The sequence below is a fragment of the Camelus ferus genome, chromosome 17 (assembly GCF_009834535.1).
Source record: "Camelus ferus isolate YT-003-E chromosome 17, BCGSAC_Cfer_1.0, whole genome shotgun sequence".
NCBI lineage: Eukaryota > Metazoa > Chordata > Mammalia > Artiodactyla > Camelidae > Camelus > Camelus ferus.
Window position 1 is genome coordinate 45222419 of NC_045712.1, and position 23193 is coordinate 45245611.

Below are 23193 nucleotides of genomic sequence, written 5' to 3' on the forward strand. Positions count from 1 at the left end.
GAAGAGGATTGCAGCTGCCTTCAGCCACAGCTGGATTCGGGGCCTCATGTTTTTCTCCTACAATCAAAGACTGTGTCTGTATCTCAGAAAAATCTCTCCAACAAACAAGCAAGATAAGTCTTAGGGAAAACTGTAATTGACCCAGATTAGTTCATCTAACTGTTCATCTAACTAAATTACTGTTCCCAGGGAAATGAGTGGCCAGGCCTAGTAGGTGAGTGAACACAGAATCTTACCAGATCCACATGCTATGACTTCCAGGCAGTTTGGTATCAGAGTAAGAGGAAAAGAATGCAAATTACACCCAAAGTGATAGATGCCCAACAGATGTCTACCTATTGTGCTCTGCAGAATGAGTACAGAGGTAATAAAACATGGACACTACCCTCAAGGGGCTCACTTTCCCCACTTTTCATCCTTTTCCTTCCTTTAACAATTTAGTAAATTGCTTTACTTCATTTGTAAGTTGCTATTCCTGACTTGAGCCTTCTGATTTCTATTTTAAAGATTTTTGAGATCTGGTAGTTTCTGTTTCTGAATTATACTTAGGAAAAATTCCTGATCATTTTGGGACTTTCCCATTCACTGTGAGAACAAAAACTTTCAAAATTAAAAACATTATTTGTCTACTGGGGTTATAAGGAAAATATAATGGTAAAACCAGGGGCTCCTGTTATGAAAAGAAGTAATGCATGATTAAAGCAATTCTGGGGAAAAGAATTTCAATCTAGATCTACCAATCATGGTATAGGTGTGCCTCTGACATGTCCATACATGTGCTGGGCATACCTTACATGTGTACGTCATTCATGCTCACTCCACCCATCCCAGCAGCCTGTAAAGTCAAGGTGTCTTTCAGATATTAGGACTTGGATAAGTGTTGGACTAAGGGGTGAGGAGAGACAGCATATATGAACCCACAAATGCCAAGACACCCTATCTAATTTACTTGCCTCCTTGATTTTTAATAATAACCATTTATAACATGACTACTTAATGAATTTATTGAAAAGAAAAGACCCTGAAACATTGTTTGGTCTATTCTCTTGCTCCAGGGACAGATCTGTACCTGATTTAACTATGGAGTTAATCCTCAGGCAATAACATTCCAGCCACCTTTGGTAATCACTGCGTTGGAGCCCATCCCTAGTACCCAACCTAGAACCTGGCTGGGTTGGGAACAAGATGAGGCTTAAATGAATGGAAGTATTAATGAGTGATAGAAAGAAATAGAGCAAGCAAAAAAAAATTTTTTTTGAAATGAGAACAGGATTCTTTACAAAGATGTGTGATTGGATTTGAGTTAAACATGGTGTTCCAACCACATCTATTTCCCTGTTCCACCCAGGAACCCCACCAAAATGACTGGAGTTGAATTTTTAACAGCTTTATTGAGGTACACTTGACATACAATTAACTGCAGTTGGCCCTCTGTATCCACAGGTTCTGTGTCCATAGGTTCCACATCCATAGATTCAACCAATCTTAAAATAGGAAGAAAAAAACTTATTTTCCAGAAAGTTTCAAAAATCAAAACGTATCTGATGGCACTGGCTAGCACCTCCAGTACAAGACTGAGTAAAAGTGGTGAGAGTAAATGTATTTGTTTCATTCCTGATCTTAGGGGGAAAGCGTTCAGTCTTTTGCCATTAAATATTATGTTAGCTGTAGGTTTTTCAGAAATGCCTTTTATCGAGTTGAGCAAGTTCTTTTCTGTTTTTCACCCAGCTGGCAACTAGACCCACTTTACGTCATGTGATTGGATTTTCAGCTAAACGTGCTTGATTGAGCGCGTCCATTTCTCTGCTCCTTCCTGAATCCTCACCAAAATCATCATATCATTTTAAAAAATGATATAGACCCATAAGAATAAAAAAAATAAAAGCCAAAATATTGACAGCCAAAAAAGCAGGCAAAGGAGTTAAAACTGACTTAACAGCATTGAAGAAGCTGAAAGCCTACTTATCTTTCAGTTGTGGGGGAAACAGTTTAGAACAAACTTAGCTGAAGGGCAAAAGCCTCAGAAAAGACTTGAACTCAGAAGGACCAAGTACTTACAAAGGTAGGATGAAAGGGTGGAAGACTGGTTGACAGTCTGTATGAGGAGCAGTTAAAACACCAGTTCACAAGAGAAGGTTACTTCCCCCACCCTGAACCACCAGTAGGCTGTCCTTCCCCCACTATAGCATAATTTGAGGATTAGACACTGGAAAAACTGAACCAGAGAGGGTCTGAGGCTCAGAGCTGAGGGCAGGGATAAAGTGCCACAGTGAGAAGAGTGGGAATAAATAAAAGTCTAGATACTGAGTGGGGACAACCTCTAGCATCCTTTCCCTGCTGATTCTTGAAAACCAGGCTTTTGCATCTGTATTAGTTTCCTAGGGCTGTTGTAGCAAAGTACAAACTAGGTGGATTAAAACATTTATTATCCAGCAGTTTGGAAGCTTGAAGTTCAAAATCAAGGTGCCAGCAGGGCCATGCTCTCTCTGAAGCTTCTAGGATTCTGCCTTGTCTCTTCCAGCTTCTGGTAACCTGAGATACTCCTTGGTGCACAGATGCATCACTCCAATCTCTGCCTGTATCCTCACATGTTGGTTCTCTCCCTGTTTGTGTGTGTGTGTGTTGCTTTGTCTCTTCTTCCTATAAAGACACCATCATATTGGATTAAGGGCTCACCCTACTCCAGTATGACCTCATCTTAATGAATTACATCTGCAACAACGCTATTTCCAAATAAGGTCACATTCTGAGATACTAGAGGTGAGGACTTCAACATGTACTTTTGGGGAACACAATTCAACCCATAACTGCATTCTAGGCAGGAGAGTGAAGGATTACTCTCTGGGAAAACTGACTAAGTCAAGAGGAAAAAACCTACAGATCCTGACATTTGGTGACACACCAATCAAATATCCATGTTCTTGCCTGATAACTCCCTGGTGATCTGACTCACACATACAAAGCTTCACAAAGCTTCTAATAGATTTTTGTCATCCTCTTACTAAATAAACATTTAAGGAAGCAGTCTATCATGAAAGACAGAGATGAGAAAAAGGAAGTTAAAGTAAATAGAATATGCAGGGAACAGGAAAAAAATCTGTAAGAACTTTTAGATAACAGAAGGTGTTACGTCTATCATACAAGAACACATTTCTTAAAAGTACAGTAAGAGAATTAGAAAGATTTTTTGGAAATAAAAATATGACAACCAATGTTTTATTCAGTAGACAGTTTGGAAAATAAAATAGAGGAATTCTTCTAGAAAGTAGAATAAAAATCAAACATATTGGAAATAAGAGGAAAAAAAGGTGTGAAAATTAATTAATACAAGTAGTCTAGGAAGTCTGACATCTAACAAATAAGAGTTCCAGAAAGAAAAAAACAGAGCAACATAGATGAGAAATGTTTCAAAGAAATAAGACAAAACTTACCCAAACCAAAGGACATCAATTTCCAGATTGCAACTAGGTGCCCAGAAAAATAAATTACAAAGAACCGTATCAAGACACATTCACCTGAAATTTCACTACAGTTGAAGTAAATAAAATGTTATAAATCTTCTCAGCAAAAAGCAGATCTTTAAGCGATGCCTTCCAAAATGTAAGAAAGAATTACTTGTAGCACTAAATTCCATAACTGAACCACCCAAGTATGAGGGCAGAATAAACAATCAGAGATGCTGGGTGTCCAATACTTTATCTTCCAATGGAGAGTGTGCTTACAAGGCAAGAGTGTAAACCAAGAAAGGGAAAGTCTCAGAAGCATGACACCAGGGACAGAAGAAGGGAATTCCTTAAATTATAGTGAAATGAAGTCCTGAGACTGCTGTGTAACCCACCTAGAGGGGCACCACCCTAGACCAGAACAGGACAGAGGGCTCCAGGAAGGATGCCTTTAAAGAAAACAGTTGGGTTGATAAACCACTCTGTGTTTATATCATTGGGAGGAGTTTTACCACTCTGACAAAGATTTTGAGAATGAATGAATGATTGGTATAGAAAATTTTACTTAAACGATCAAACAAAAACTAAAGCAATTATATATTTGTAGGTTGGATAAACAAAAAGTTACACAAGAAAGGAAATATAATTATAGTTTTCTGTGTGGCTCAATAGTAAACAGTAGTTACAGAGTCCATAATAAAATAAACCAAAAATACAGTTTGGTGTGGCCATTATGGAAAACAGTATGGAGATTCCTCAAAAAACTAAAAATAGACTTACTATATGATCCAGCAATCCCACTCCTGGGCATATATCCTGAGGGAACTCTAATTCAGAAAGATACATGCACCCCAGTGTTCACAACAGCACTATTTACAGTAGTCATGAAAGCCACCTAAATGCCCATCGACAGATGATTGGATAAAGAAGCTGTGGTATGTTTATACAATGAAATACTACTCAGCCATAAAAAAGAATAAAATAGGGCTATTTGCAGCAACATGGATGGACCTAGAGATCGTCATTCTAAGTGAGGTAAGCCAGAAAGAGAAAGAAAAATACCATATGATATCACTCATATGTGGAATCTAAAAAAAGAAAAAAGAAGGCATTAATGAACTTATATACAAAACAGAAACAGACTCATAGAGATAGTAAACAACCTTATGGTTACCAAGGGGGAAAGGGAATAGGAAGGGATAAATTGGGGGTTCGAGATTTGCAAATATTAACTAGTACGTATAAAATAGATAACAAGTTTCTTCTGTATAGCACAGGCAACTATATTCAATATCTTGTAGTTATCTATAATGAAAAAGAGTATGAAAAGGAATATGTGTGCATAGGTATGACTGAAACATTATGCTGTACACCAGAAATCAACACATTGTAAACTGAGTATACTTCAATTAAAAAAAAAACTATTGAGCTAACCACAAATTATGATGTAATTACATCTGGAAAGTGAGATGAAAGGAAGTGGAAGTGAGGAGAGGAAGATGGGAGTGTAAGAAAAGTAAACCATAAGTTTCCACTTTGAAAAGATGGTAGCTAGTATTTAATTCTAAAAAATAAAGAAAGAGCCTCATAAACTGGTATTTAGAAATATGGCAGTAAATATTAAAAAACTACCTAAGTAAGAAGTTACTTAAGGGAGTGGAAAGCAAAAATTGGGAAAAGGTTGGGTAGGTGAGTGTTGGTTCTTGCTATCAGGTTTACAGATCTATTTGACTTTCTACATTATTTATATGAATAATTAAAAAAATTTTATTGGACTGCAATGCACATACTGAAATGTGCACATTTTACATGTAAAAGTTTGGTTTTTAAAAATCAAATTTTAAAATGTCAAAGCAGCCATACAGTCGTTACGGGTGTGGCGTTAGGCATAATTTACTGTCGAGGAAGCAATGAACCACTACAAGTGTTTCTGAAGTTGAGATGCCAGGAGCGTTGGTCTGTGATTCTCAAGCACTTTGAGGTTTCTGGGGAAAAGCAATATCTCATATTATTCATAATTTTAAAATAAAGGACTAACTATGATTTTCTCCAAAAGCCAATTACAGTCTTCAAAATCATTACAGCCTTGAGGATAGATTTTAGATTGTTCTTAAAGTACCACTCATTTTAGCTGAAGTTCATTAACCAGATATAGTTTATCTCAGCCATGATGTTTTTGAGTTCTTTGTGATTGTTTACTTTGTGAAACTTAATAGCTTTGATGGTCTCTGCTGTGTTGTTCTATATCTCCAAGTCATCTAATATATCAATTATTGAGATATGATTCTTGGAAGCTTAAAATTAGTAATGAAAATAGTAACATAAATACTACCACTAAGAATAACTTGGCTGTTCTAGGCACTTGCCGACATCTCTTGTCTGGGCGAGGCATAACTTTAAGCTTTTAAAAATGAGCAGTAAATGGAAATTTCAGATACCCAGGGACTAATAAACTACTCAGATATCCTGCTACTCCTTTTTCTCCATGGCACTGCATCTCAACCTTGTCTGCACATTAGAATCACCAGGAAAGCTTTTTAAAATTCCAAACCCCAGCCACACCTCAGACCAAGTAAATCAGAATCTCTTGAGGTAGGACTGAGGCATTGGTTTTGTTAAAATTCCCCTTCTGTTTATTCCAATGTGCTGCCAAAGTTGAGTACTATTATTCTAAAAAAACATAATGAAGAACATTCAGATACTACTACACTGGTTTTGGTCCTTTTCTTATTCTTAAACAATCTCAGCCTTCTGCTTCTGAGATCCCCAGGCAAAACTTGATCTTCTACCTTTTTTGAGGGGAGTGGAGGTGTTGGGGAAAGGGAGATTCCCCTTCAGTGGTTTGGGGTATATTCGCAGAGGTGTGCAGTAACGGCCTAACTTCAGAACAATATAACTAATGGATCTTGTTACGGACATAGGAGAGGAGACCAAAACTAGAAAGGTATCATTCAGAGTTTCATTCTGAGTAACAAAAATAGGAGTAAATTGAATTATCGTTAGAAAGCTTGGATATCCACCGAACCAAGTTAATAGCAAACATTAGGCTTGGAGATTTAACAGAATAGACTATTTATTAAATGACACTGTTGGACATAGAAAATAAACTGCCATAATGTATGCATACTGACAGATTCTTAGTTCTGTAGTTGGTCAGAACTATTTATGAAGAGCAGGAGCCAGCTCTTGGCATATATGAGGGAAAAGTGCTCAATGACTTCTTGTTCCATTCATCATCACAAACCCATGTTCCAGGAGAACATTCTGTATTTTAAGCTTGTCTCATCTTCATCTCCACCCTCCTCTGGAGGTGGGGAGATAGCCACAGTGACCAGTTCCTCTCGCATGCGTTTCAAAACCACTGCTCAAAAGCTGTGAGAAGAGAGAGCGTCTCCATTTCCAGGTGTTCTCCATGCAGCAGCACTGGGAAGCAAGGCAGGTGAGGCTGTGTGCAGCCAGAGATCCTTGGTTGATTTTCACAGGTTGTAGCTATGCCAGCGGGAGAAATGATTGATAGGCAGTGGCCAAGATACTCTGGAACTCACAGGTATACAGTGTATTTCTTTTATCTAAAATCTGTGACCATCAAGGAACCGCAGTTCTCACTGCAAACTAGGGCTTTCTGATTCCCCAGGAACTTCCGTGTCTCTAAAAGGTTCTACAATTGATACTTTAGTACTAAGGAGTACTTGGGAGACTATTCATAGTAATGCTACTCCCCTCCCCTTTGTTGATTTCCCAGCTCCATGCCCCGCTCTCCAGTTTCTTCCCTGCTCTAGGACCGCCAGATTCTGAGCTATTTCTGGGCTCCTGAGTGCCCTAGGGCAGGCTGCAAAAGAATTGGGGTGTCAGAATTCCTCACCTAGAAGTCTCATTTTGAGAGTGAAGTGAAGGGTGCTCAGACAGGGGATGAAATTGCCCCAAAGACGCTACCAATTCTGAAATTTATCTGAGCTCCTGGAAAACAGGGACAGTTAGGACAATCACCCCCATGCTCCCCACACCCACACACATCCTTTTGTGTTCTGGGAAACGGGCTTATTGAGAAGAACCCCTTTTCTCCTTATGACTCAGATAAGACTGATGAAGTAAAGTTAAGTAAAATTAAATAAATAAATAAATAAATAAATAAATAAATAAATAAATAAATAAATAAAATCTATGCTCTACCCCCAGGGAAGTTAATTTTTTATCTTTTCCTGAAACTCCTTCCAACTGTTAACGCCAGTAGACCTTCTAAGAGTCCCATTGGCTCTTGTATACAGCTTACGGTTATTTTCATGTGGTTTTGCTCATTATAATGTAATTAGCATAGACAGAGGTCCTTAGTGTACACACATAAGGTTATGCAATCTGTTCTCAGTCAAGACCTCCGTTCCCCTTGGTAAAACCTCAGCTCTTGTCTTACTTCACTTTTTGTCTAAAAAAAGTGCAGAAACTGAACTACCTCTCCCTTATTATCAATGCCTGTCCCCCTGCTGATCATAACATTTTCATCTAATTCTACTGATTCAATGCATTATTTTTTCAATTATTTTTCACTAAATCATTTACAAAATATTTTGTGCCCAACATTCCCAAACACACTTAACCATATGAATGCACGTCTTCCTTCAAATCCTCTATTAAGTACCAGTTACATACTTAACTGATTAGCTTTCCCATTTGTAATATATTAAATATCCCAACTCCAATAAAATAAATTCTCCTGCTAATGAACATTACCTAACATTTATAATAATATCGAGAGTCTGGAAAATGTGCTTTCATAGCAGTAATGACGGCACAGCCGCTACATAGGCAGCGAGAAAGGATACACAAATAAAAAGGTTAGACTGAATGTCAGCCCACAGACTGCTTTAATCACTGTCTTTGTGGGGAACAATATGCTCCTTGACCTTGATTTTATACTGAAAGAAATCATGGAAATAAAAACTGTAATCACAGAGACTGGGGTGTGGGGCAGCCACAGTGCTTCATACCAGCCAGGCTGCAGACTTCGGTTGCAAGGATCAGTGCTCTCAGCTGCTCAGAATCTAACAGCAAGCAGAAAAGCTCAGATGAGTCTTCTGTCTTTGAAGCAGAGTACATTTTGTTTTGTTTTATTTTGTTTTTAGAGCTTCCACTAAACAGCATTTATTTTTAAATGGGCCTATTGGTGCTTCTCATCTGCCTAACGATACACGGCCAGAGGTCCCTTAACCAGTCTGACCAGTCCCGACAGAGTTTCTCAGTGCAGTGACGGGCTAGCCTGAGTCAGGCTCACTGGTAGGAGGCCACAGGGCTTGAGATGCAAGCTGCAGAAAGATGCAGTGCAAACTGGGCTGGATCTAGACATTTGCCCGTGTGGACAGCTGCCTCAGAAAGCAGATGGTGTGATGTGGAATTTGTTCTGGCACTGCAGAGTAAGGGCTGTGAGGAGGACCATCTGATAGCACCTAATATATGTTTGGATTTTTTTTTTTTTTCTGTGATCTTTTTTTTGAAATAATTTCAAACTTACAGAAAAGTTGCAACTGATAAGAGAGAAAAAAAATGATACAGAGAACTCCCATACCCTCTTCATCTCAACTACCATCTGTTAACCTTATGCCACTTTTACTTTATTAGCCTCTCTCTCATAATATTACTTTCAGAACCACTTGAGAGTAAATTGCTGATGTCATGCCCCTTTTGGAGGAGGGGGTAATTAAGTTTATTTATTTGTTTTAAAGGAGGGACTGGAGATTGAACCTAGGACCTAGAGCATGCTAAGCACCCACTCTACTACTGAGTTATACCCTCCCCCACGTCATGCCCCTTTACCTCTAAATACTTCCCATTTCTCATGAAGACGAAGTGTTACATCATCTTTCCCAAGTCTCTTTCGTTGGAGAAAAATCTGCTTATGTATACTATCATCTTTCCATCAGAGTTAACTTCACGAATAGTGAAACAAAAGATTACAAGAATCTAAGATGAAGTCTATTTCTCTTCAGTTTTATGTTTTCATCTAGCAGCTATGTATTACTAAAGCATTAGGTGGTATTTTAAACTGTTTTTCCCTTATGTTTACATTTTTAAGCCAAATAGACTATCGGCGGCTATTGGATGGGCTTTAAAAAGTCTAAATTATTAAAGTCGGGAAAATATGTCAAATACATGATTTTTAAACTTTTTGGACTTACTTTAAAAGTTTTTTTTGGTTTGGTAACTTTTAATTTTGTTATGATTTCTAACTTACAGAAAAGTTTCAAGTATAAAGATTGTCCGGCTACTCTTTACCCAGTTTGTTTACATTTTCCTATGGTAGCTTTCTCATTATTTCCCTCTATATAAAAATGTATGTGTGCATTTTTACACATATACATGTGAAGCATAGGGACTGTAGTTTAAAAAAAAAAAAAAGGAAAGAAAGTTGAAAACATCATGCCCTCTGTTTCTAAATATTTCAGTGTGTATTTCCAAAATACAAGGACATCCTCTTACGTGGGCATGACACAATGATCAGAATCAGGAAAGCAAACACTGTTGCAATACTGTTGTCTAATCCATATTAAAACTGATGCATTGTCCCAATATTGACCTTGATAGCTGTTTTTCCTCCAGTCCAGGGTCCCATCCAGGATCATGCTTTGCATTTAATTGGTATGTCTCTTTAGCCTCCTTTAATTTGGAGGAGACTAATACAACCCTTCTTTGTATTTTTATGTTTCTCGACTTGGACAATCATATGACTTAAAAAAAATTTTTTTTACCTGATATGCAGTCTTCACAAAAGAGATTCAAAATTATGACCGGCTTTGTCAGTGTTAGTATAATTTGTGCTGGCCATTGTGCTGTATTCTTACAGGGGATGAGCTATATCCAAAGAACTCTTTCTTCTATGTCAGTATTGATCAAAAGTATCATTTGTATTTATTTTTCACCACTTAATTGATGTTTATTGAAAACATCCTGAAATTGGCCAAAAGCTTGGTTGTTTTTTACCATATGTAATGTAAGTATAGTCATAAAAATAAATACTTGGAAAAAAATTTAAATATTATGAAATTGTAACTAGTATGTATGTGTCTCCATATACATACTTCAAAAAGATCAGCAATATGACCTATAGGAGGAAAACTACAAAACTCTGATAAAAGAAACCAAAGAAGAACTAAATAAATGTAGAGATAGTCTATGTTCATCAATAGGAAGATTCAATATTGTCTAGATGTCAGTTCATTGCAACTTGATCTACAGATTCAACACAGTCTCAATCAAAATCCCAGCAAGTTATATTGTGGATATCAACAATCTGATTCTAAAGTTTATATGGAGAAGCAAAAGACTCAAAATGGCCAACACAATATTAAATGAAAAGACCAAAGTCAGAAGACTGACATGAGAGAATAAATGAATAGATCAATGGAACAGAATATATAACCCAGAAGTAAACGTAAATATAGTCAACTGACCTTTGACAAAAGAGCAAAGACAATACAATGGAGAAAAGATTTTTTTTTTTCAACAACTGATGCCAAACAACCAGACATCCACATGCTAAAAAACAACAACAGCAAAAAACAGAATCTAACACAGAATTTAGACCCTTCACAAAAAAATAAATCAAAGTGGGTCATGGAACTAAGTGTAAAGTGCAAAACTACAGAACTCCTAAAGGTAAGATGGGGGGAAACATGGATGACCTTGGGCATGGTAATGGCTTTTTACAAGCAACGCCAAAGGCGTGGTCTGTGAAAGAAGTAATTGGTAAGTTGGACTTACTTAAAATTAAAAAATTCCGCTCTGTGAAAGAAACTCAAGAAGATGAGAAGACAAGTCACATACTGGGAGAAATGCATACAGAGAATTCTTAAACTCAACAATAAGAAAACAAGCCACCTGATTTTAAAATGAACAAAACATTTGAATAGACAGTTCACCAGATACCTCACAGATGGCAAACAAACATACGAAAAGATGCTCCACATCAGATGTTGTTAGAGAAAGGCAAACTAAAACAACTGTGAGATAACACTACACACCTGAAACCCCAAACACTGACAACAGCAAATGCTGGCAAGGATGTGCAGCTACAGGAACTATCATTCACTGCTGGTGGGAATGCAAAATGGTCCAGCCATGACAGCCTGGTGATTTCTTATGAAACTAAACATACACTTACCGTATGATCCAGCCACTGTACTACTTGGTATTTACCCAAATGAATCAAAAACGTACGTCTACACAAAAAGCTGCACACAGACCTTTATTGCAGCTTTATCCATAATCGCCAAAACTTGGAAGCAACCATGATGTCCTTCAGTAGGTAAATCTATAATAAACTATGGTACATCCTGACAACAGATAGTATTCACTAAAAAGAAATGCGCTATCAAGCCATGAAAAGACATGGAGAAACCTTACATGCATATTACCAAGTGAAAGAAGCCAATTCGGAAAGGCTACATACTGTATAATTCCAACCATATGACATTCTGGAAAAGATAAAACAATGGAAATGGTAAAAAGATCAGTGGTTGCCAGGGTTTGGGGAAAGGAAGAGATGATTGAGAGACAGACCACACAGGAATTTTAGAGCAGTGACACTTCCATACCATACTATAATGGTGGATACGTGCCATTATACACTTTACATAGAATGTTCAACACCAAGAGTAAACCCCAGCAGTAAATTACAGTGATAATGAGACAGAGTCATCGATGATAACAACGTACAACTCTAGTGGGGGGTGTTGATAGTAGGGGAGGCTGTGTGTGTGTGGAGGCCAGGGGTCTATGGGAAATCTCTGTACCTTTTCTGCTCAGTTTTGTTGTGAATCTAAAACTACTCTAAAAATTGTCTATTTAAAAGGGCGGGGGTGAGGGAAGAAAGCAGTAAATATAACTGAGTCTCCCCACTGAAGCATCTTTCTGTTGAGAGCATCTGTCTTTTTAATGAAGGGTCACCTGAGCACATTTCTGTATGTCATTAAAAAAATTTTTTGTAGTGTTTTGTTTCAATGGAGGGAGGTAATTAGTTTTGTTTGTTTGTTTGCTTAATAGAGGTACTGGGAATTAAACCCAGGAAGGACCTCATGCATGCTAGGCATGCACTCTACCACTGAGCTATACCCTCTCCCCTAGTATGTCATTTTTAATGCCAGCTTTCAAGTGGCATGCTCAAGTTGCACAACTCAGGGATGCGTCACCATCTCTACTAGCTTTCACACAGCCAACATATTACGATCTTTAATACTGAGAATGCAGTTTCTTGAGAAGATCAAACTGAGAAGCTCAGTCCCTGAGCATTCAGTCCTTTCTCAGCAATGAATGACTTTCTGTACACATCACAGACATAAAGAGATGGCATAGTGCTGGGCATGTTTATAAACCACATCTAAACACTATACCTGAATGTGAAGGAATCCAAAGCAAAAAGCAACCAAAAAGCAGATTAGGAATCCATTCTGTTCTGCCTCCCAAGCTGAAATATTTTCCTTTTTACTTTTAGGTAGACATCCATTGACTTTTACAGAGTGCTGGAAATGGTATCAGTGAGAAATTGCTCAGTTATCTCAGGGTTCACCTTTGATCATAATATTTAGCAGTAGCTGACAGTGATACCCAAAACATGCCGCTAGTCCTGGTGATCTGGAGCAGAGCTTAGATCATTTATCTAGCAGAGATAACGTGAGAAAATAAACCAAAACATAAAACTAAAGACTTAACAGAATATAAAACCTAATCTACAGCTGAAGCTATACAGACATTCCTTTGTATGTCATCTGCTTCACAGATAGCAACCTTTGTAACTATTCATTATAAAAAATTACAACATTCACAATTGTAAACATCAGTGAAGTTGAAAATCTGTTAAGAAAAAAACATTAGATTGCTTTAAAAAAAAAGACAATGCCATTATCATCTTTCCAAAGAATAAGAGAGAAGTAGCCATAATTAATTTAACAAGTTAGTTTAACAAACACTGCAGAGATAACAAGATAATCATATTATTAAATCGGCTCCTGAGAATTTTCTAACCATTTTACATGCATGTTTGTTGTCATTTAGTTCTCATGAAAATCCTGTAAGTTTCGGTTTTATCACCATGCTTCGGTAGATGAGTAAATTGAAGCACAGAGAATTAAAGTCACATAACTAATAAGCCAGGGAAAGAACATTCAGAACTCTCAGTGTCCCTACTTACAGACAGTTCTGTGCATTCAGCTCCTGCGTGTCCCTCCCTGATGGCTTTCCCTGGCAGCAGGGACATGCTGTGGCGTTACGACCCCCCAGAGCAACCTTCGACCAAAGAGGGTCAGGACCTGGTCTGTAAATATCCCGTCTTGGCTGTCTCTCTGTGAGATGGTTCTAAGTAATCGGCACAGTCCCCAGAGGGATTGAGGCCTAGTTGCTCTCCCCACCATGCAGAAACTTACTCATGAACTTCTCCTTTCTTGGCTTTCCTTCCTTCCGTGTCTCATCACTCTCCCAGGGATCGCTTCCTGAATCAGTTACTTGCACCCAAGTGCTTGCCTTCGGAGAAACCCAGACTAAGACAAGACTCAAGAAGAAAGTCTTCCCCCATGCTCTCCTCCCTGCTTGCCACGCCTCCACCCCCGGCTTCCAGCACATTAAGAGCTGGCTGTCGCCAAAGTCCCTCTAGGAGGGCGCACACTCATTTTACTGCTTTGGACAAAACCTGAAATGTGTCATGGTGACTATACGTTTATCTTATTCCTCAAGTCTCCTGCTTTTCAGGCAGGTGTGACCCAGAGGGGATTTAAATTAATTCATTTTTGAGATTCCCTGTATCATTGTTAAGGTTTTCAGAGAAGCCCCAGATGCAGTCAGTAACTCTAATCCTGCTGTTGCAAACTGCTGCTGGGAACAAAAATACACAACAGAAGACTGGACCAGGAACTTGACTATTTGAGTTCTGGTTCTGTCTGTGTCTCTTCCTTATTTTGTGTTTTCACACAACCCACATAACTTCTCCCATATTATGATTGTGTATTACTTTATAAAAGCACCTCATGAAGATACTTTGAAGTGCTTTCAGCTTCCTCATTGTAGTTCAGTTATCAGAAGGATCTAGAGAAGATTGGCTCAATGGTCATATCCCGTGCCTTGGGGAAAAGAAAACCCAGTGCCTCTGTCAAGATCTCTGCAAATTCCCTGTGGAGTTCTGGTCTCCTGGTCCAGATGGCGCTGGCCACCTCCGCTGAATTCCTGTTCTCCAGTGCGCAATTCTTTCTTCACCTTTACCCTGTCTTCAATCCATGCTTTAGTTTTTGTACCAAAAACATCTCTTATTTACTCAGGGTTTGGAGTATGTAGCCATCTACAGTGACTGTTTATGGAGGCAGAGCCACACAAGCATCTTAAAATCAAACATCAGACACCTCCATTCTCAGCAGTCTTTTGGCTACATCTGTTGTTTCTGTACTCACTCCTCTCTCCGTGTTAGTCCTCTCAGAAGGAAAAAAAAAAAAGTGAAAAACAAATTCTTTCCATTTCCTCTGTAGAGCAGTTCAACTTTGTCTCAAGCTCCTACTTCCCAAGGCAGCTCTGAGCCTTCATCCAGGACCTTTTGGTTTCCTTTTTCAGATATAAATCTTTGGACTATCTGGTATTATTTAAGACTAGCTTAATTTTTTTGTTACTGTTTTGTATAAACAAATACAAGGAGGTAGGATATAGATTAGCAAAACCAGAAAAGACAAAAATTAACAAACCGAAAAACAAGGATTACAGGAACATCATGTTCAAAATGAATCAAAGTGGGGAGGGTACAGCCCAGTGGTAGAGTGTGTTCTTAGCATGCATGAGGTCCTGAGTTCAATCCCCAGTATCTCCATTAAAAAAAAAAGACAAACAGAAAAATGTTTTTAAAAAATGAATCAAAGAAACCCTCAAAGACAACGTTTGTTCCCTGGCATGGTGAATGCATCGGCACCCTGCTCAGAATCCCTCAGAATTTCCTCAGGTACACCAGCAACCTTCTTCAAAGGATTGCCCCGGGCCATTTGAGCCACCTCCAGTGGGGAGGGTGGGGATGCCTGGGGGCTCACATCCCCGGAGGTGGCTGGGAACCAGCCATTGACTAGGGAGGGTGTCCAAAGCCCAGCTCCCGAGCCTCAGGACTGCATGAGCTCAAGGTGTAACGTATGCTGCAGAGCTCCCTGCAGGATCAGACTAAGTCCAAGAATTCATCGAAGATTGTAGCCTTGCTTGTCTGCTTCTCCTTCCCTTTCCCGCTTCCCCCAGTCTCTTACTAGTCTGCCCTGGGAGCACTTCCACAATAAATCACCTCCACTTGAGCCAGGAAGAATTACAAGAACCCAATCTAAGACACTAGCTAAGCAGGGCAGACTATATATCAACCCTCTCCTTGTTTGTTTACATTTTCACTCTCAAAATGATGCCTTAAACTGTATATCTGGAGTGTTAACACTCAAATTGTAACTTTCCTTCCCAAAATGAGCATAGCATTGTAGTTAAGACTAAGGGATTTGGAGTCGGGTTATCTGGATTCAAATTTTGACTTTGCCATTTATGAGCTGGGTAAAAATGGTCAAGTTACTTAATCTTCCTTTGCCTTTATATCCCCATTTGTACAGTGGGGTTATTAACATTACCTACCTCATTAATTTGTTATGAGAACTAAATAAGCTAATATTTGTAAAGTGCTTAGAATAGTGCTGAGCTCTTGACAAATGCTATCTGGGAGTTTGCTACATAAAGAACTTTATATATGTTGACTGTTTAGTATTTAGTATATACTTCCCTTTTATAGTTGACACTTTGCGTGGGTCAGGTGGAAACCAGGGCAGGAAATCATTTATCTTTATTGAGACTGTCATTATTCCTCATCTAGACAATTGCACTGAACTCCTACGGGGTCTCATCTCTAACCCGCCTTCTTTCCAGACTGTCTCACCTACTGCTGTTAGTAGCTCTGGTCATGTCTCTGTTTGTTTGTTGGTTTGTTTGTTTGAAAATTTTTATGACTCTCTATTTTCATTGTGAGACTTTGTTAAGTTTTCTACAGAAATACCTTTCCTTACTACACAGGAAAATGAACATGTACCCCGGGATATATAAACTAAAGCAACCAGACACAAGTAAGAAATGTCTTGGAATTCCAGGCCCTTAAAACTTTGTGTCAACTTCACATTCTAATCCATAACATGGCCATGCTTATTTTACCTTAAGAAATGCTTTACACTTCTTGCCATCAGGAAAGTTTTGAAAAGATTTTTCTTACGTGTTTTCTTGGTTAATTGATGAGAGCTATTGCATCAAGTACATCAATTTTGGATAATTAGACTGAATAACAGAGACCTGACAGCTCATGTTAGGCAATTTCTTTTTACTGTTGGTGTCACAGTATTTCTAGAATCCAGACAGTTAAATGTATGGATATATAAATATTTAACTGCTTTAGGAGCTATGTGGGATAATCATTAAGTAGAGATGCCCTGAATGCTGACAAAGAGGTGGAATGGTACGTTTTCAGACTACTGTTGATGAAAATTTTAATACGTGTATCTTCATGCTGACATGTTGTAGGATTCTTACGGTCGCAAGCAATAGAAACTCAACTCAAACCAGCTGAAGCAGAGAAGAATTTATAGGTTGATAAGTTTAAAGTCCAGGGTTGCAGCTGGCTTCATCTGTGGCTGTTTCCAGGGGTCAAATGATCAGGGGTCTGACTCCCCACTTCTAGAAAAGGATTTCTCCACATGGCAATCAAGATGGTGGTCAAGGTAAACTGTACAGATTGAAAAGAGCTCAAGTTCCCTATTACTTCTAGCAGAAAAATGCCAGGGACAGACCAGCTTTGCTCAAATCCATCTCTCATTCAGTCACTGCAACCACGTGGGTAGGATGCAGTAACTGATCAGACCTTGATTAAGTGCCACATCTATTGTCAGGGAAGAAAGGAGCCTCCTACCACTCTACATCAGTGGGCAACCAATGCTTCCTGTTTTCCCACGACTATAAGGTTTCCCATTCATAGAACTTTAATTGCTAAAACTGGGTCAGGGCAAACCAAGATCGTTAGTCCCCCTTCCCTATCACCCAAAGGAAAAGCGATTGCAACCCAAAGATGAATGGGAAAAGGTGCTGGGAAGACCAAATGTATAGATACCACAGTGCACCACAGGGTCAAATTGCTTGTGGTTTATTGCCAGACTGAAGTATCTGATCATTCTTGCTCCCTCATTCTCTGAGGACACTTGTCGAAAGACTTTTTCTCAGTGACTGAAAAACGCTGACTGATGATTTTTAGTTTACCACCAATCTTCTAAATCTAATGTAAATAAACCCAAAGTCTCAAACAATTCATAGTTCCATCATGAACTCTCTTCTAACTTAAACTTTATTTTCACTCAGTTACATGCAGTGAAAATATTAGCTTTCCTTTGTAATCGTCATTTGAGAGTTTAGCTTTTAAAATGCAAATTTTTCAATTCTGTGAGCCACTTTCACTGATAAGGTGGACAAATAAAGAATTCATTCATTTAATCCAAGTTTTGTCCTTTGTCGTGACCTTTTCTTTCTTTCTTTTTTACAAAGAAAAATAACAATTCAATTTTAAGTTAGAAAACTGACCAGCAGCTTCTCCTGACTAAGCCAGTATATGAGTATGTACTAAAGCAAGCTGTCAAAATCAACATGTTCATTATAAATTTGACTCAAATAAAAAATAAATTTGACTCAAAAGAACAAATGATCAAGCCACTTATTTTTTAAGGCAACATTTATTTCTTTACCAGCTCTGTGAGCAAATACAAAAACATTATTTTCATAAAAGTGTTCTGGAGCAGGAGACTTGATGTGGGTGCTACTTCTGGAGTTCTGTCCATAATAGATTTGGCTTCATCTGGACATATTCCCATACATTTATTTTCAGAAAATGCTATGTGCTAAAATCTCTTACTATTTGGTTGAAAATATTTTCATCCATTATTTTACCAACACACAGCTTCATAGGCTTCACCATTATAAATATAATAAACAATTTCCTAATCAGTAATAACCATGCATTCATCCAACTATAAGAAAAAAGAACTGGATTACATATGACTTCTTAAAAAAATCATACTCAAATGTGTTTATTAACTGTGTCATTTTAATAAGAACACATGTTCCAGATTTGCAACCTCTTTTTGACCTAAATAGATTTAGAAATATCTGCGTCACTAATTTTTCAATTTTCATAAAGCTTCAATTTTTCTTGAAGCTTTATGAAATTTTAAATTGATCTGTGAATTTTATTGTAATACTGTAGTCAGGATTTCTCTTTTTATAATTGAAAAAAGTGATCACAGTTTTTCTTAAAAGTTTGCAAATTTGATTTTTAAATGTCACTTCAAATATAATGGTTTCAGGCAATTATTACTATTACTAGTTTTCTGAAAAACCAGATGCCAAACTTTAGGCTCATTCACACATCCACAATGATGGAAGTTTGTGTTAAACATCTGATTATATTCTGTATACATTTTATTTTTTAAAAAAAATCATTATTACATATACTTTTAAATTTAATTTTATTTTTTAATGAAGGTACTGGGGATAGAACCCAGGCCTCCAGCATGCTAAGCATACACTGTACCACTGAATTATTTCCATCCCCACCTCCATACATTTTAGATGGACTTCAGCTTATTAAAATGGTGATTGGAATACATCATTGTCAAAATAATTACAGGGAAATTTGGGTAGTTCTGGCTTTCAGTAGCCTCAGTAATCTCATTTTTTTCTGAATTTCTTCTATTTTTACTGTTTCAAAATTGCAGTGAAAACTTACTCCTTTTAACCATTGATTCCTGTTCCCATTTGAAAATACAGTTGTCAAGGAGTGGTAGAGAACATGGTTAGCATGCACAAGATCCTGGGTTCCTTCCTCAGTACCTCCATTTAAAAAAAATGAATGAATGAATAAACAAACAAACTGAATTATCTTCCCCCCACAAACAAACAAAAAAAGACAATTGTCAATATTTAAAAAGTATTGCAATTAAAGAGAGTGCGGTATCAGCCTCCAGAATAATCCCCATTCTTGCCCCTAGTTTTTCATGCCCTACTATTGTGTCCCCACCCTGACCTCTGTAAACAGTAAGACTGTTGGAGGAATGATGGTGTGTGATTTCTGGGATGAGGCCATAAAAGACATTGGGACTTTCTGCTTGGTCTTAGATCACTCACTTTGGAAAAACTCTTCTGCCATGTCCTGAAGACAACCAAGTAGCCTTCTGGGGAAATTGATGAGGTGAGGAGCTAAGGCTTCCAGCCACCAACCATGGGAGTGAGCCACCTTGTATGCCACTTAATATTGCTTTCAAATATATTTACTACATTGATGGAATCTTTTCACTTCTAGTGGATTTCATTTGATTTTTACCAAAAAAGGGGAAAAAAGGGGCATCAGTGGTGGGTGATGGGGTTTGATTTTACCCTACTTACAAATGAATAACTTAGCCTCTTGCTGCTTTATAGACGTTAACAGAAGACCTACAACTCCTGGGTCAGAGACAAAGACCTTTTCTCCTCATGGCTCAATAAACAGTGTAAGCTTCATGTTTGCAATGGTTCCCCTTTGCCTCCCGTATCTCTCGGGGTTGTGTTACAGGAGAGAAACAGAAGTTGGGGAACCCTCCATTTTATAGCGAACAGTAAGTAAACCTGTTCTTTGTCCTGGAGAGAGACATTGTTTCATCCTTCAAGGCTGCTCACTGCAAAAATAACCATAAGAAGCAGCACAAGGAGAGTGGTCAGGGCCTCGCATTCTTGGTGTACCCAGCAAGATGTATGTGAGACTCACACAGGAGTATCTCTCCCAACAATGATTCCTAATTTCCTTTATTAAGACAGAAACACTGAAGCCCAGAGTAGTTCATAGATAACTCAAGTTTACATAGCTAGTAATACCAGAACTTGAGTTTTCTAATTCTAAATTGGTGCTGTTTTCAACAGACCTGCCTGTCTAATATATAAACTACTTTATTGATAATTCAAATTTTGATCACAGGTCTAAATAACATTTGAAAGTTAATAAAATATTAAATATAATAAATACAATTATTAAGTATAAGAGTTAATAAAACATTGCCTGTAATTTATTAAAGTGTTATTTAAAAATACCATTAAATATAATATTATGAAGTACAATTTACATATTACTAAATATAGCTTCAGTTGTTTCTTTTTACTTTTTAAAATGTGGCTACTAGAAAAATTTTAATTACATATCTTTAACGGTCACATCTATATTATATTTCTGTTGGATAGCACTGCAATAGATTATCACTCTCATTATGCCTTACTTTCCTTTTATTCTTAACCTTTTTTTCTCATTTTCATTAGTTTTAACATACATATAGAAAATACATCTTGTACTAACCTTAGGTGCACAACTTATTAAATTTATACCTATGCATATAGTGCTATAATCACTACTCAGATCAAGATGCAGAACACTTCCCATCACTGCAGAAAGTTCTTTCCGGCCCTTTCCTCATCAGTATCCACTGACTCTGTGATAACCACTCTTCTAACTTTCATCACCATCAGGAAGTTTCCCCTGTGTTAGAACTCCATGTAAACAGAATCAGGGAGAATATATTATTTGGTGTCTGGTTTCTTGGGCTTAACATGATGTTTTTCAGATTCTTCCTCACTGCAAGTGTATCAGTAGTCTGTTTTTTATTGCTTTGTAGAATTCCATTATATGGCTATATCCCACAGTTATCTGTTTTCCAGTACCATGGTAGACATTTGAGGTTTCCAGTTTGGGCTATTATGAATAAAGCTGCTTTGAACATTTGTGCTCAAATAGCCCTTAACCTTTGAGGAGAGATTGTGATCTATCCTTGATAAGCCATCCAATGCCTCCACTGCCACTCTAGTAACTAACACAATGCCCTTCTTGATGGATATTTGTTGGAAGTATGGTTTCAAGCTAGCAGTGTGGTGATTTGTCTTTTAGCCTCCATGTGGAAAATAAAGTCCAGTGTCAGAACAAAGTTGACTCAAAGTTTCCACTATTATCACAAATAATGAACAAATAGGTCAGGAAGTCAGTCTCCTGTATTTAAATGATCTATTTCAGTCTTGTTGCCTGTTAAAAATAGACTTGTGCTCCCTGGTGCTACATTTAGTGACCAATTATGAAAGAACGTAGATGTTTCTTATGCTGTTTTTCCCCCTCATATTTCTACCCATTTCCTTCATCTCCTTGCCCTTTTCTTTTTAACAGCAATTCAGAGAAAGGCAGGTTCTCAATGGGAATATTATATAGATATTCAAAGAAAGACTGTAATACAAGGAGTGTTATTATTTTGGTAGTAAATTCCAAACTCTTTTGTTTTCTTTCCTTTAGAATTATCTATTTGGGAAAAGCCAGACATCTGGGTTTAAATCATGAATCCAAAATCATGAGTAAGGTTAGAGACTTAACCTCTGAGCCTTAGCTTTCTCATCTCTAAAATAGGGATATAATACCTTCCATATAGGGTTGCTTGGAGGATTAAAAGACCTAACATGTCAAGCTGAGCTCTTCAGGCAACGGCCTCTGTGAAGCCCAGTTCTCATTGGACCCACGCCTTCTTCCTGCATGAGCTGCTATTTTCATTTTCTGTTCTCTGATGACTTGGGTATCGTCAGGTATCTGTCTGCCACGATTCCTAAACTGTGTGTTCAGGTACCACAGGGTGCTGCCGCAAACTCACCAAGAGCATTCCAAGATTTTTTGGTTTGTTTTGTTCCCCCCCTCCTCCCACTCTCTTCCCAAGGATATTTTAAATTTTAAAGGGAAATGGTGATATTTGGCATCTGTCAGGCATGGAGTGAAATCCAAGGAGTTCAAAGTTTCAACAGCAGATTGTGGCACAAAGTCTAGCACATAGTAAGTGCTCAGAAGATATTTGTTGATATTAATGAAACATACAGAGGGTACACGTAGGTAATAGTTATAACCATTTCATAGGTACTTCCACATATACTATAATCTGCCATAATATTATCTTATAACATAAAGACCTTGATTTACACAAGTTGAGAAAGATGAATGGAGTCAACAGAGCCCTATGGGCAGCAGTCACTTTTGGTCACAGGGAAAGGGAGGACTGAGACTAGAATCCAGGGCTCCTACTTTTTTTTTTCTATACCGCATACTGCACCCAATCACTGGCAATTAGAACATAAACTTCTTTCGATTGGACCCTCTTTTTGTATTTTTTCTGCAACCCTTATGAACAGAACCTTTAGACACCCAAGGATCAGTCACCACAGTTTACTTGATTGAGTCCCAATTGCAGGAAATTACAGATAATTAAAGATGGGAGAAACTTTACAACACAATACAAAGAGAGCACAAATAGAGGAAGAAACTTCAGAGCAAACATGGGGAAAAGGTTCCTTTGAATTGGGAGAGCGTATTATTATTATTGCTATTATTTTGTTATTTTGAACATTTCAAATGTCAATTTTGATTGAATTCATTCACTTGTTCAACTTAAATAGATTGCCCATTATTTGCCAAGCACCATCCTAGGGAAAACACAAATGATCTTGGAGCTTTCTGTGTAGTAGAGGAGACAGGTATTATACAAATGATTAGTAAATTGTGGCTGGAAATAATTGGCAGGAAGATAAATACACTGTGCATTTAGCATATATTATAGACCAGTTTAACCCACTAAAATGGCTAAAACTAATTACCCCAACCATACTCAATATTGTGGAGGATACGGAGCAACTGGAACTTTGG